General features: G+C 41.5%; 1 long non-coding RNA gene across 1 annotated transcript; it reads left to right on the plus strand.

Annotated features, from left to right (window-relative positions):
- Nucleotides 1-641: 641 nt before the first annotated feature.
- On the plus strand, nt 642-9,669 carry LOC117282236. Its single transcript, XR_004512909.1, has 3 exons — nt 642-683; nt 8,206-8,593; nt 9,071-9,669. It is a non-coding gene; the product is annotated as an uncharacterized LOC117282236 (long non-coding RNA).
- Nucleotides 9,670-10,087: the final 418 nt, after the last annotated feature.

Genomic DNA, 10,087 nt, shown 5'->3' on the forward strand with positions numbered 1-10,087 from the left:
TGGGATATGGAAGCAGAAGACCGACCAGAGGGCCTCTGTTAACACCACGACACCGGGCACAGCGCCTCACCTGGGCTTGTGACGTCGCTAATTGGACCCTGGAGGATTGGCAACATGTGGCGTGGTCCGATGAGTCACGGTACCAGTTTTTCCGGGCGGATGGTAGGGTTCGGGTGTGGCGCAGACCCCATGAGGCCATGGACCCCAGTTGTCAACAAGGCACCGTGCAGGCTGGTGGTGGTTCCATACTGGCATGGAGTTTGTTCACGTGGCATGAGTTGGGTCCGCTCGTCCACCTAAACACGTCATTGACCGGTAACCGCTACGTTACACTGCTTGGTGACCATTTGCAGGCCTTCATGGACTTCATGTACCCCCACAATGATGTGATATTCCAGCAGGACAATGCACCGTGTCATCGGGCCGGAGTTGTCCAGAATCGGTTCGAGGAGCATTCTGGAGAGTTCCAACAAATGGTGTGGCCACCACGTTCGCCCAACGTGAACCCAATCGAGCATTTATGGGACATGGTGGAGAGGTTCATTCGCACCCGAAATCCTGCACCTACAAATGCCAGAGAGCTGTGGGCGGCTATCCAGACGGCATGGCTCAACATATCTCCAGAGGTCTTCCGTCGAGTTGCTGCACTTCGCCGGGCTAGAGGAGGTTCCACACGATACTAGGTACCTATCCCACGACTTTTAGCACTTCAGTGTAGTTTTTGGTTAATTAAAAGATTAAACACAGTATTCTGTGCTTTCCACATTTTGTAATATGATAGTTGTATCAGTCAAATTAAACCTCTGTCTTAGTATGTAAGAGCTGTGGTTTTCATGGCAGTGGCTAAGAAGAAAGCCGCCTTCTGGGATGTGGCACCGTGGATATCTAGTGTAAACCGACGTTTCGGAGGAACATGTCGCCTCAATCTTCAGGCTAGAAAATTCCGCTAGCAAGGAACCACCTCCAGCAGGTGGCTGCTATAGCTATAACTGGATGTTTTCGGCTGGTGACTCAGTCTGACAACGGTTTCTACCGAAGGAGAATTTTCAGCTTCCCGCACGCAGGTCCTGTCGTCACTGCCATCCCTGCACAACTCTTGACGACTCAACTAACTGGGTCCCAGCCTGGCTGCCATTTCACATCAGCATTCTAGTCTTCTCTTCGCAGGGTGAATTTCAACTGACAACTGAACTCTCTTACTCACCAACCAGGATCTTCACCACACTTTATTTAACTGAACTGCTGACAGTTCTAACTGCAGCTTGGCTGGTGTCCTCGGGGCGGACCCAAAGGAAAACACCTCCTACAACAATCCTTCTATTGTTTTCATTGCAGTTGCTAGCGATAGACTGTATATCATTTCTGCGAGAACACATTTACCAAGCCATTGATTAGAAACGGGTGTTTATCTGCCTATTGCATAGCAACGGATATACTCGTCCGTTTCGAGGTCTCCGCCCAGCAAAGGGTCTATGCGCCACAATGTTCATAGCGATGCGGTAATTGATGTACCTTTACTTACTTATGGAGCTTAGCCCTTCTTGAGAAGCTGCCAAATCTGCCGCTACTCAAGAATTTCCCAGCATTTTATGGAACCCGAAGATTCATTGCCGTGTTCACAAGAGTCCTAAACTGGTCCCTATCCTGAGCCAGGCAAATCCAATCCATACCATCCCATCTTATCTGTCTAAGATCAATTTTAATGTTGTCCACCCACCTACGCATTGGTCTTCCCAGTGGTCTTTCCTTCTGGCTTTCCCACCAATATCCTATATGCATTCCTCTTCTCCCCCATCCGTTCTACATGCCCTGTCCACCTGATCCTCCTTGACTTGATCATTCTAATTATACATAATGTACCTTTAGAAAGCAGAATTTTTAAAAGAAGTAAGAATGTATCATTACCGAAAATGAAGATAAACCTATTTAAGAAGTATTATTTAGTAGCAAAGTGAAAGTAAGGTTACACGTATTCTCAATAAAAGTAATTGGTGTGTTCATATAGGGATGTAATATTACACACACAAGCGGCATAGTTACATCACCCACTGCCATCTAGTGAGAAAAGCTTGGATTTCCCACCGGCGTATGGATACCGGAAATGCGTCCTGTGTGGAGATGACACATTGTGGTTCGTCCTCTGGAATAAAATTAGCACGATCAATATTGGTTTGTGGGTGCGAAGCTTGGACTGTGTGGAAATGGGATGAAAGTAGAATCATGGCAACAGAAATGACAGCAGGCAACAATGCTTTGGATTATAAAGGGAATTTAGACAGAAAGAAGGAATTAAATGCTCAAATTTTACAGAATTCTTAGAATATTGTGGGCTGAATTGGGAAAACTATGCTATTCGAAAAAGCAGATCAAGAATCACGTTCCAAATTGTCAGTTACCGACCAAAAGGAATTGGAGAGATCCTACAAACTGTGGCATGAAGCTTAGCAGACTTCTAAGCCTAAGGCGGCCCATACACGTACGAGTCTGGCTCGCGAGTCCGGCTCGACGAGGAGCCGGGCTCGGATTAATTTCGCCACACATGTATGAGCGTGGCGATCAACACACGGACGAGTTTGGCTCATTGAAACCCAAGCCGAGTCGGATTCGCGAGCCAGACTCGTACGTGTATGGGCCCCCTTAGACATGGAAGGATGATGACTATGAAGATCTGTGGGTTCGGGCATTTTATTGTTATTGCTGTACTATCGTATAACAGTAAGACCATGAATTACGGGCTGGTCAGGATAGCCCGAATATACTATAATCTGTTCCAAACTGATATTTATGCGTCTATGTTTAAGTTATTCCAGACACACATATTACTGTTTCTTTTTGTTAGTTAATCGTGTTCCGAAGTTTTAATTGGCGATGTGAGCTTTTTGCTTCCTTAAACATTTATGACTTTGTCAGTGTTTTCCTTCTTTGTTACTGAGCAGGTCAGGAATCCACGACTTTTACCGTCGGGGACACAAGCATTCCATAAACAATGGCACAACACACAAAACATGTTGACACCTCTCTTTTCGTAGCACAGTGCACCGATCTAATATTTTCAGTTCATACAAATTACGTTTCTTATTCGCTTCTGAAGTTTGGCGAAATTTCGCTTATCAACATTGAATGTTTTGAGAGCATCGACCACCTTACCCACCAGATCGGAAGAGCCATTAGCATTTCATTAATTGAAATCATTCGTTCCTGTCAGTGAGGTGCGTTTTGACTGACAGTTATTGAAAATGATGTGTATCATTCTGGTCCGTCACACTAATAATTACAAAGGCAAAAGTAATACCGTCTAATGTGACTATTAAGTTTTATCACTTGAGGACTTATCACCCTTACATGTTTCGATCCCTACAGATCGTCCTCAGAGGGCATCAGTACTTTTGGAAACTACTATTACAATAGATGTTAATCATATAGATACACATATGATGTCTGAAATGCACAATATACACAATGTTCAACCTTTCACATTCACAGCAGACTTCTTGGTGTTAAAACTTTTTAAAGTTTTTTTTTTTTTTCCCCCTAACTTTCTAGATCTTGCGAAAGGAGGTCCTTAGTATTTCCGTGTTTATTCGTGGCCTGCTGTGTTGTTTACCTTGCCACTGTTCTGTAAGGCAATGCAAATTCCCTGCAAGACTCTTGAAGACCTTGATGACACTGTTGTGCTGTACGGCCTCTGGCACATTCAATCTTTATCCAACGCTGTTGTTCCTGTTTCGAAAACATAGTGACAATACTACATTAGACCGCCAGCTAACACGAGGCTCTGTTCTTCTCGTCACTGCGCATGCGCGACATGTGGGATGAGAGAGTCCATTTGCTCTGAGTTAAGATAGGTATATAACTAACGTGTGGCATAAGTGCACGAATGGGGGAGATGAGGAATACGTATAGGATATTGGTGGGAAAACCAGAAGGAAAGAGACCACAGGGAAGACCAAGGCGTAGGTGGGTGGACAATATTAGAATGGATCTTAGAGAGATAGGATGGGATGGTATGGATTGGATAGATCTGGCTCAGGATATGGACCAGTGGAGGGCTCTTGTGAACACGGTGATGAACCTTCGGGTTCCATAAAATGCTGGGAAATGCTTGAGTAGCTGCAGAATTGGCGGCTCCTCAAGAAGGGCTCAGCTCCATGAGCAAGTAAGTAAGTAAGTGTGGCGGAAGTGACATTATTTGGTCATGTTCCATGGTGTCTCTACAGCAGTGTTGCCACTATTAACGTTCCAACCCTCATATTATTATTCTTGAGGATACCAGCACTATGCTTATCTATAAAAACTCTTTACTTAGCTTTACTGGGGGCCTCCTTTGTCTGGTTGACATACGAACTTCCTGCTGTTGATCTCTTTCAAATAGCACCGCACAGTTCAGGGATGGGTCTGCTGAAGTTTTCTCTGTTTTGTTCCCTTGGGTTTCTGCAGCCTCCTCATGGATAGTATCTTCTTTGTATTCTAGTTTAGTAGCCTCTTCATGGACTGTGTCTTCTGTAACTTCCCCACATGGTGTAGAAGTTGTTGAATTTTCTGGACATGGTGTACATTCTTCAGGTGATGTACTTCCTCCTGGTTTATTTATATTTGCAGCTGTTGTGTCTGGGAATGGTCTGGTCTGACATGTCGAAACCTGCCCTGATTTTTTTTTCACTGCAAGAATACACACAACAAAATCCACTGTCAAAATTTTAGCTGCTAATATGCACTGCAAGTATTTTTTAAAAATTGCTGAAGTTACTAATTTTTTCTGTATGCGGAACCCCTTGTACCAGAAGTTTGTACAATCCCAGCCTAGGCTGTGAGTCAGCCCTGTTGCATGTTGCGTACTGCTCTGCTCTGCTAGGGGTAGACATTTCTCCACGGGTCTGGCAGGCTGGAATATTGGCCATGTTCAGCAATTTTTAAAAAATACTTGCAATGCATATTAGCAGCTAAAATTTTGACAGTGGATTTTGTTGTGTGTACTCTTGCAGTGAAAAAAAAAATCAGGGCAGGTTTCGAAATGTCGGATCAGACCATTCCCTTCTTAGCCCAACCTTGTCCTTTCTTGTAGAGGATGGTTTCCGAAGTCTTCTTGATAAAACGGGGTTGACTGCATCATGATTCAACTCTGGGCTGATTCTGTCTTCTTCATATATCTGGTTGTTGTGCTTCTCTTTTGATTTTTCTACTTCATCTTCTTTCCAGGTCATGCTGATTGATTCTTCTACTTTTTATGTAGCATGTCTTTTATAGTAGACATTATCTTCTTGACAACCAATTCTTTCCCTTTGTTGTTCATGTGTAGGCCATGTTTTGTACATAGTTCTCCATTTAAATCTAGCTTTATCAAAGGTGTATTTTCGAGAGCCTTCACCAGTTTACCAGATTCTCTATTGAAGACTTGTATCTCATTGTTTACACAGGAATCTGAATGTAGATTATATCTGTGTGGTACACACACCTGGATGATGTTTGTATGGTTATTTTTCCTGAAGAAGTTTTTCAACTGATTTAAGCCACCAGTGGTCTCATTTCTGCCTACGTCTCTTGTGCCTCCCCATACTACTATCACATCATTTTTTGTCAAGAGTTTGACCTCTTCTTTCACTGTGTTTGTGGTGGCCATTAGATCAGCAACTGGCTATTAGCCAATGTCTTCATATATTTCAAGGAGTACAGTGATACAGAACAGTCTCTCACATGTCCTTCTTAGATGTTGGTGTGGAGACTCTTGGTACTGCTGTAAGTCTAATGAAGTATATGATGGCAGGGTGGCCCACTTCAGTTCGTGGAGCAGCATATCACAGCTGCCATTAAGAACACAATTGACTTTGTGCAGATTAGGTGTACTGGTTGTTCACTTCACTACCCATGAATAGTAGATGGTATTGTGAGATGTCTCACAAGAATTTAATTCCTTGGTGGTGTAAGTGAACAAACAGGCTGATGACTGAAGCAGCCAAGCAGATGGCCACAAAGAAGAAGATTAAGATACTGACACACCAGTAAATCATTAAGAAAGTAATGCTTCTTCATCTTTGCCTTGTAATATCCTGCCCATACTAGCCCTGGAAATCGGCAGAGAGCACTTATTGAATTACTGACGTACATGCCAGCTGCTCACATGTGCATCAATAGATGTTTCATAAGTTGGAGAAAGTAACCCTGGTGACAAGCAACTGCAACTACCATGCCTTCGTGTGTTCTTGTCTCAAACCTCTGATATTGAGTAATTTGTTGATAACATTGTCACCTACAGAGTTCATTCTGCCATGTATCTGAAAATAATCATATCTCAATCGAGAATTTTGTGGGAAATTCTTTTCTGACATACTTGGTTCCTGTTTATATGTGGGTAAGAATGAAGCGGCATTAATTTATAATTGACTTGCAATCTTCAGGTTATCCGATTCAGTGTGAAACACCGAGGAGCCGAATCAATGTCAGGATTCACTGTGTGTTTTGTAATTAAATTTATTAACTACTTCCTAGGTAGGAATTTTTTTCTTATTAGTGTTTATATATTTGATTCATCTAATTTGTTATTATGGGTATATCCCTTCAGTCGTTGCATTATTTTGGCCATATTATTGTGTTCAGCATTAAACTTATGAACATAAATATATATACATCAGATTTTTGAGGTTCATTATATTCCTTCAGTTGTTTTATTATGTTGGCCATATTATTGTCTTCAGCATTGAACTTGTGAACATTTATATGTTCAAGATTTTCAAGGTTCAATTCAATTCAGTTCAGTTCAATTTTATTTCATCCATGGATCATTATATTGCTTCAGATATTTTATTATGCTTGCCATATTATCGTGTTCAGCAATGAACTTGTGAACATGTATATATTTAAGATTCTCAAGGTTCATTATATTGCTTCAGATATTTTATTATGCTTGCCATATTATCGTGTTCAGCAATGAACTTGTGAACATGTATATATTTAAGATTCTCAAGGTTCATTATATTGCTTCAGATATTTTATAGCTTTCAAGTGTAAGTTGTAAGCAAAGTTATGAAGTTGAATACACTTATCTCTGATGGAAACAGAATTTTCTTTCAAGTTTACCCACCATCAGCTTTCGTAAACACAATTATTCTATATATGTTATAGTTCAAATGTCCGTTGCATTTCAGTAAGGGGATGTTGAATTGATGTAAATGAGAAATGTTCATACTTCACAGGCACCGGCGAGCAACTTTTTCCCCATAAATAATGTTGCAACTTGATCTCTTGTACTGCAGGGGTCTTACTCCATTGTATGTTTTCTATTTTCGAACGGAGTTTGATGTCACTTAGCTCATGCCCCTCCAGAAGTATTTGAGTGAAGTCATATGAAACTCAAATAAGATCTAAAAGTTTGTGACGATGGTATATTGCTACAAATATTATGTTTTTAGACATTACCCATCGTCTTGTCTATTTTTTAAAAAACCGTCCTGTTTCTTTTTCAAAACAACATTTTGGAGACTGGATTCTGAAAAAGAAACAGGACGTTTTTTTAAAAAGACTAGACGATGGATAATGTCCAAAACCGTAATACTTGTAGCATATGAAACTCAGTTTGAAACCAGAAAACAATCAATAGGGTAAGAACCTCTGTAGTACAAGAGGCCTGGGTTGCAAATTATTTGTAGCTATTGATGTGAATTAGTGGTTCTTTGGGAGGGAGCAGTACACAAAGGCCGGTGGTATGATAGCATACTTTCTTACCGACAGGGCACGTGGTACGATAGCATACACTCGTACTTACCTAGCTCGGCACTGGTGGCAGCCATGTCCTCTGAACCCTCCGGACACTGCGGCAGCAGTGATGCTTTGATGACGTCACGGCTTCTAGGTTGCCCGCCAATAGCATTGTGTTCTTCTGTTCTGTGCCATCAAGCGCTTGGCTTGAACTATGCCTAGGCCGTGGCAGTGACCTTGAACAGAATTCACGTTTTCGCTCATAATATTACAGACGTACGTACGAATAATAGCATGAGGGGTGAGCTATAAAACTGGGCCTCGCGCTATGACCTTCAATGATCTATTGTGCTTCTCATTTGGATTAAGAGTACAGACGTATTTACGTACGTACGTTCCAGTGGGGGTAGGTTTATGCTGGCAAGTCAGTATGTTGGTAACCGGTACATTACGCTTTTACATGATGAAAGCCACATAAGGTAAACTATAAGACTGCTCGTGTTGATCTCTTGACAGCTGCAAAAACTGTGTTTGACGGTGGTGGTGTAAACTCGCCCAACCTAACCTGTTGGAAGTCTATGTAAATCAAGACACGCTCAGACAAGTGGCCCAGAATGGCGGGAGGAAAAAAAAGTGACGTGTGATGTTTGTGAGTGGAATTATATTCCGTAAGTTGGTAATTCATAGGAAACGGTGAAATTTGTTGCTTAGCAACAACGAGTAAACAACGGTTGCTAAGCAATGACGTTTGCGTTGTCACACTTGCTTGACTGTGGGCAGTTCCCACATCAGGAATGGATGTCTGCATTATAGAAGTTTGATAGTTGTGAGGAACATCAAAGGTTATATATGATACAGTTTTGAATGTAAGGATGTTGTGTAAAGTGTGTGAGGTTGGAGGTTTGTAAGTATTATGAATACTTAGATATGTGAGATATCTTGAAACATAGAATCGCTCTTGGACACTTTGTGATATGAAGCAGCAGTTAATCCAACCGAGCTGTGCCAGATGTGCAGTAAGATGGTGCTTCAACTGAAGAGAACGCCTCGGGTGCAGACTGACATTACCTGCTCCTTTAAATGAAGATTGTAGCTCTATATGATAGCGACAGATAATTGAGAGGTAGAATGGGATCTGTTATATGATACAGGTTACTTGTTATTACAATATATTGGAACGTTTGGACTGCTTGTTGAGTATAGGGAATTTGCAGGTATAGGCACCGAAAGGGACAGACTACCAGTCTGCTTATCGGAGGCAGCTTGGAGGCAAGTAGAATGTGTGCATAATGAGGAGCATGGCCCAATTATTACTAGCCATCTGTTCATCTTTAATAAGTTCCTGTCAAATCTTTAATGGTGTGCACAAAGTGTGTGTCAGTGGGTGCAGGGGGGAGGAGTGGATTTGATTCTACATACGTGGTATGTGCCTACTGTTCAGGAGAATCCATGTCTTTCCAGATAACATTATGGGTGTGAATATGTGAGTTCCGTTTATGTGCTGGCACCATGATCTTCAGGTAAGAATGAAATAACTACTTGTGTTGTACATGACTGGAGGCTGAATGTGGTAAATTACGTATTTAGAAAGACAAAAAGAAAGTATGGTCAAAACCATGTGTTCATCTCTCAGGAAACCAGGGCAGTGTGTGGAAGACTGATAATTTAACTCCAAGATTATGTGCAGTTCCCTAGACCTCCAGTGTTACTTATCAAATGTAAACCAGGCCAGTCTTCAGGAATACTAAGTACTGTGAAGTATAGAGTTTTGTAAGTTTTATGCCCTTGGGAATTTTGAAGAGTTGGATGTGTGCAAAATGTTTCTGACAGCATGAGCCTGCAGTGTCTTGGGCATTAACCCCCCAAGTGTGTGCGACGCACCATGTGCGTCCGCTGAGTTACATGCATATAGCGTGCATTTATGCGGGGGTATTTAAATCCCTCCCGGTGCTTTATTTTCGCAAGCGTTGAAGGTTTTGTGCAGACATTTACCTAAATATTTTTAAATAACGAAATCGCTATTTGAAAAATTCCAAAAAATTATATTATATTTACAATTGTTTACAGTTCATTATTATAAATTTCTATATACATTTTGTCAAGCTATTTCTTTTTCCCAGCTCTCCATATCCAGTGTGTAGTGGTTGACCTTGGTGTGGTANCATCTTTCTTTTTACCTTCAATATTAGAGTTAATTTTACTGACCACACAACACGTTTCTTACTTACTGTCGCACTACATGTTTCGACCTCAAGAGGTCATCCTCAGGTGTACGAACACAGTTGCACAATCACACGCAATCACATTCGTTTTTCCACTTATTTTGATCCTGTATCCTGTTCAGGTCCACGCTCAAATAATATGTGTCAAGTTCTTCTTATAAAATATAAGTTAAAAA

Source organism: Cryptotermes secundus, unplaced genomic scaffold (genome assembly GCF_002891405.2).
Source record: "Cryptotermes secundus unplaced genomic scaffold, Csec_1.0 scaffold1824, whole genome shotgun sequence".
NCBI classification, from domain to species: Eukaryota; Metazoa; Arthropoda; class Insecta; order Blattodea; family Kalotermitidae; genus Cryptotermes; species Cryptotermes secundus.